This window comes from Suncus etruscus, chromosome 1, assembly GCF_024139225.1.
Source record: "Suncus etruscus isolate mSunEtr1 chromosome 1, mSunEtr1.pri.cur, whole genome shotgun sequence".
NCBI lineage: Eukaryota > Metazoa > Chordata > Mammalia > Eulipotyphla > Soricidae > Suncus > Suncus etruscus.
In genome coordinates, this window is record NC_064848.1 from 62,944,591 (window position 1) to 62,951,215 (window position 6,625).

Below are 6,625 nucleotides of genomic sequence, written 5' to 3' on the forward strand. Positions count from 1 at the left end.
CTATCTTTTGTAAGTTTTTACAAAAAACTCTACATTCTATGTAGAGGCTTGAGTTATAGTCACTGAGAATTCTCATCCAAATTCAAGTACCTTCCCTTTCCATCCCTGCCTTCCCCTGTAGACTGAGTGCCCAGTGGCTTGTTTCCTAGGTTCTGATGCGGCACAAGGGACTGGGAGCATGAAAGATCTCATAGAAGGGTGCTCATCACTCTCAAGAGATGCCAACCCAAGGCCCTACCCCCCAATACCATTATATGGGAGCTGTTTCCACAAATAATTTTGGGAGGGAGCCATAAGCATTTGATCTCTAGTTACCCTCCTCAGACATTGAGCACTGGGAGTCCTGCTTGAAACTTGGAGGGCAAGTTTTGACTTCTCAAGAAGGCAAATCTTGCCCATTTTTAGCTTATTTGATTTTTCTTTTATTTATTTATTTTACCCCATTCTATTGCTGTTCTTTCCTTCAAACAAAACCACGTAACTTGAATTATCTAGCTCTGCCTCTCAAATAGAGGGGGAAACAGGGATGGTACCAGGACCAAACAGATATATGATCACTAACAGTAAGCTAGACAAAAAGGGGACCACCTATTCTAGCAGCCTGGGGGGTGATGGTGGGGGATATGGGTTGCAGGAAGGGAATGGGGTTGGGAGGAGGACAAATTTGGTGATGAGTATTCCCCTGATTCAATGTTAATATGTACCTAAAATACTACTGTGAAAGATATGTAAGCCTATAATATGGTCAAAATAAAAATTAAAAAAAAAAAGAAGGCAAAGCTTGTTTTCTCCCTTTAGAAAGATTCTCTTTTAATTTGTGTTGGGACCATACCCGGTGGTGATTAGGGTTTATTTCTGACACTGAGCTCAGGAATCATACTTGGCAGTGCTCAGAGGCTCATATAGGATGATGGGGATCAAACCCGGATTGGTTGCATGCAAGGCAAGTATCCTACCCACTCTAGCCCCTTGGGAAGATTCTTTTTTTTTTAATTTTTATTTTTAATTATGAGAACAAGGGTGCAAAGAAAGAGGACAAGGTAAAGTTACAGTGGAAGGACAATCACCCATAACATAATTCTCAGAAGTCCCCTTGCTGATATCTTAACTTTGAAATTTCAGCCAAAGAACATTAAGATAAATAAGACAGAATCCATGTACAATTACTTTGTCCCTTAAGTCCCCAGATTGTAACACATTATAATATTTCTTAACAGTACACAAAGCAATCTAAAGCCATAAAACTTACGTAACTCCTTAAACATTACAGGCATAGTATTTTCTTACATTTCCATATACATGCATATTAGCTTACGTTAACCTCAAATTTTAAGTGAGTTCTTTTTAAAGATTAGAGTCAAAGGAGCACAGTAAAAATGGCACTAGAGTGGCAATTGTTGTTTGCATAGGCCCACCAAAATATGAGGGACATGGAAAGAAATAACCCTGGCCTAAGTACAAAGAGACCCGACCCCTAAAGTTTCCTGGCATAAGACCAAGTCTAGGCTTCAGGCAAGCTAGATCGTCCAATCCAATACATTGTCTGTAGTGCCAACACACTTTTATTTTTCACACAGTCTCTGTTGTTGGTATCATGTTTCTGTATTAAAGATCCTGGAATCTGCATATCTTACATTGAAGTCAGGATGTGGAGCATCCTCTCCTTACACCTCACAATCAAAGGGCAATGCAGGGAGCCCTGTCCTGTAAGCAGGTCGTTGTTGTTGTTAAGTCTTCTCAGTGTTAAGGGAAGTATCTTTTGAGCAGGTCGAAGTCTGAGCAGTGTAGGTCTTCCGTGGTAGAGGATTGCTTCCAGGTGATGTTATAGACCAGCCTGGATGTTTCGTGTATGGCTTTCCTGGTTCAGGGGAGAACGGAGTATGCCCTTTCTTCTGAGGTCTGTGCCAGGTCATTATGTCAATGTTCAGGGTGTAAGGTCCCTTTGCACTACAAGATTTGTGTGTTCCAATCTCTATTAAATAGGATCTTATTTGTATTTATACTATTTTCCCATTTTAATGTGCCTATGCAAATAAGAAGCAATGCCACATGGTGTTATTGGCGCATATAGGGGCCATAAGAACAATTACAATGATTCCCAAGACATGGTTCAATCATAAGCATTAAACTGGGGGACTCTTCCACCAAAATTCCTTGTTAAACAGCTCAAAAAGAGAAGATAAAAAGTGGTTAGAATCATCACTGTATAAGACAACATTTAGTAAGAATTATAGCTGTAAGAGAAAAAACACAAAATAGTCTAAAGAAATACGTGTCCATTTTATGTATCTTGAAACAGTTTGGGGTTGTCACACAAAATGCACAGCTTTGGACTGTGATTAGGATTGTACACTACTGAAGTTAAAAAGAGTAAAGTAGGTTAGTGATGTTTGAGAGGGGGTTAGAGAGTTAAGGAGTAAAAAAGAGCTTTGTAGGGGTGTGGGAAAGTGGAGAATACAAAATAAACATTCTGTATACGGAAAACATAACATATGGATAAGGAATATTCTGAATACATGAAGTACATAAAGTACATAAAGTACTCACGCCCCCGCGCGGTTCTGTAGTTTTTGGATGCCTAGGGAGGAATTTCTCACCCCCTCCCCCCAGGGCCCGATTAACCAGGCGTGGCCCTGAAGACCCGCCTGGTGTGGGGGGAATCTTGTTCCCCTGGACTAAGTGGTCAGCCCAGGGGTCCTATGGCTAGCTGTCCTGCCCAGAGCCCCCAACATACCAGGCAAACACACCAAGAAATCCTGGCATTCGGAGTGTTCTGAGCCCAGCCAAGCCTCTGTAGTTTTTGGATGCCTAGGAAGGAATTTCTCACCCCCTCCTCCCAGGGCCGGATTAACCAGGCGTGGCCCTGAAGACCCGCCTGGTGTGGGGGGAATCATGCTCGCCTGGACTAAGTGGTCAGCCCAGGGGTCCTATGGCTAGCTGTCCTGCCCAGAGCCCCCAACATACCAGTCAAAAGCCCACGAAATCCTGGCATGTGGAGTGTTCTGAACCCAGCCGAGCCTCTGTAGTTTTTGGATGCCTAGGGAGGAATTTCTCACCCCCTCCCCCCAGGGCCCGATTAACCAGGCGTGGCCCTGAAGACCAGCCTGGTGTGGGGGGAATCTTGTTCCCCTGGACTAAGTGGTCAGCCCAGGGGTCCTATGGCTAGCTGTCCTGCCCAGAGCCCCCAACATACCAGGCAAACACACCAAGAAATCCTGGCATTCGGAGTCTTGGGAAGATTCTTATATGTTCTTGCCACACCCTACAAAGCACTATTGTTTAACTATCTTTATTCTATGACCCCTCTTCTGACCCTGATTCCTTCCCAAGTTCCCTCCTCCTATCCATTGACCCCTATTCTCAAGCCATGGGCCACCATTCATGAAATCTTTCACCCTTGGAATCACTGACTGTGAAGAGATGTGTTCTGTTGACTGGAGGAAGCTAAGGGTTCTGAAAATTAAGACTGTTAATGGCAGCAAACTGACAAGTGCTAGAGCACAGCCTGAGCCCCAGCAGAGCCCAATTTGGAGCCCTAATTCCTCTTTTCATCACCATCTCCCACATCTGCAACAAGGTCACCTCATCACGCAGTACCTAGGAAGAGTGTTGCACCAGAGGTGGATTAATGAATGAATATAGGCTTTAGGTCTGATCTTTGCATCTGCTCTGCTCTCTGGGGTTCTTGGGAGGGTAGCTGGGGAGGGTAGTTGGTGGCTGCCTCGGTGCCTGCCAGGTTGGCATTTCCATCCCCCAGATGGGAGGGATCTGGCAGCCCATATCTGAGGAGCACAGGCCCGAGTTCCAGCAACTCTCAAACAGGGGCACCTCAAAAAAGTGCCTGCCCCATCACACCCCTTCTTAGAGGTACGGGGTCCAAGTTTCAATGCCAAAGCATGGCCACTTCTCTTGGAAGTTGGTGCCGCTCTGTCACGAATGCCAGGAAGTGGAGGAGCTGGGGCAGCGCCTTTGTCTCCCTCAGGAATCACCTTCGTCACTCTCCATTGCCAAAATGAATGGCGGCTGTGTAGCTAGCTTTATTAAATATGAATGAGTCACAGCCCACCGCGGTCACTCGCCCACTCCATCTCTGGCAATTACTGCACTGCACACACACTGTGCCTAGGGCCGCAGCAGGTCCCGGCTGCCCTCACAGACTGACACCACCCAGCAGGGATAGGACTCGGGGCTGCAGCTGCCCTGGCCCTGATGAAGAGCCACCTCTGGACCCCCTGGCAGCCCAAACTTTGTGCTCTGATGGCAGAGGGGCAGTGAGTCTGATCTCCCACAGATAGAGTGGGGGAGCTCTGGCCTTGGAGTCCACAGACAAGGTCTCCTGAGCAGATTGGAGGCATAAGGGCAAGATTCAGAAATTTTATTTTTATTTGGGGTGTATATGTGTATATGTGTGTGTGTGTGTGTGTGTGTGTGTGTGTGTGTTCTGGAAACTGAACCGAGGGCCTCACACATTTGAAGTGTGTGCTCTATGACTGAGACACCTGTACAACCCACCTGATTTATCTATAGGTTTTCAGGCCACACTTCATAGTGCTCAGGGATCTCTCTAAGCAAGGGTGGAGGGTGCCCTGTGCAGTGGTAGGGGATTAAACCTGGGTCAGGCATGTGCATGGCATGTGCCTTAACCCCTGTACTCTGTGTCCATACCCTCCCCCACAGACACCTTCAATCCCAGGCAGTTTTATGAGGCAACGTTAGTTGTGTGTCATTTTATTACTCCTGAGAGTCCACTAGAGTGTGAAGTGTCATCATGGTCCTTGCTTACCTTAGTGCCGCTTTGTCCCCAACACTGGGGACAGAGTAGATGCTGGAACCCTATTTGCTGAGTGGGTGAATGAATGAGGGAAGATTTATGTCACTGGTGATTTTGGTGTTCAAGTTGAGATTACATAACCCAGCCAACGTGGCCTAGTTGGGGAAAATCTGTACCAGGAATAAAGATAGGGTTGGTTGGGTTCAACCACTGCTCCCTGTAGAACTCTGGAGACCAGGACTCTGTCTTCCTGGAGCCCCAGGCTCATACTTAGCTTATAATTCTAGCTCCACAGGTTTGTTTGTTTAATATGTGTTTAAAAATCATAATAGCATATAGTGATAAAAATTTCATTCTTGGTTTAAATTTTATTTTGGAAAGAAGTTTAAACTGCAAATTTGTATTTAAGATATTCTTTGTACTTTAAGAAATGTTATTAAAGCACTGTGATTTACAAAAATTTTGCAGCACTTAGTACAATAGCTAAGATTTGGACTCAACCTAGGTGTCCAACAATGGATGAATGGATCATGAAGACATTTGTTTGTTTTTTAAAGAGATTGCACCCAGCAGCACTTGCAGATATCACTTCTAGGGAGAGTCATGTGTGAGGTTAACAATTCAGGAGCTCCCTAGACTTGATGATGATTGAGTACCTCCAGGGCACATCCAAGGGTGTTAGGGGTGTTCCTTGGTGTTAGAGATCAAATTCAGGGTCTTGCGTGTGTTCTGCCTTTTGCATTTTCTCCCTGTTCCCTATGATACTCTTATTCTGAAATCTCAATTCATCTAAATATTTCTTACAGTGGTGGCTTATAATATTATATATAGGTTTCAGGTGTACAGCATTATAAATCAGAATGTGTACAAATACTACTTTGTGTTTAAGTCAAACTCAAGTAAAAAGGGTCAATTTTCTTGTGAAGGATAAAAAGCACTAATTCATTTTGAGCCAGCTTTGGAAGGAAAGTCACTAAAATCCCTCCCTGCATTCCATGTATAGTTTTTTTTTTGGCGTTTTGTTTTGTTTTGCCACACCAGGCAGCAGTGCTCAGGGATTATTCCTTGCTCTGCACTTAGAAATCGCTCTTGGCAGGCTTGGGGACCATATAGGATGCCAGGGATCGAACCTGGGTCCGTCCTGGGTCAGCCGAGTACAAGGCAAATGGCCTACACTGTGCTCTCTCTCTCTCTGGCCATCCATGTAGTTTTGTTTAAGTGGCCAAAGACCACCACTGAGATTGCAGGAAATAAACAGGATTGGGATTGGGGTGGGGTTAGCTCTGAGCTTAGGGTACCTGCTTTGCTTTCACAGGATCTCAGGTTCAAATCTGATACCACATGCCCCCCCCCAGGAACCACCAGGTGTGGCCCCAGAGGTCCCTAAGCACTAGATGGCCCTGGAGGTTCCCAGCACTTGCAGGACTGGAGCGGAACTATATCCTTGGGCCTTAGTAGTGAGTTGTCCCTCCTGGTTGGAGGAGAATGATGATGGTAGTGGCCCCAGGACCACTGAGCACAGCACGGAAGCTGCTAACACACACTGTCTCACACACACATGCTCACAGAGATGCTTACACATGTTTACATGTGTACTCCAAGATACATTTATATAGACCACACACACTCACAGATGGTCACACACAAACTCCACACATATACAACACACATTCACACCTATACACTCACAGGACTGTATTCACACACATTTTCACAAACATTCATAGATGCTGACAGGCACAACACTCTCCCCACACATCCACATTCATATATACACACATATACCTTCACGCATGCTACATACATATTTCATATAGCACACACACAGATACGACTCTCAAATTCTTTCTGAAC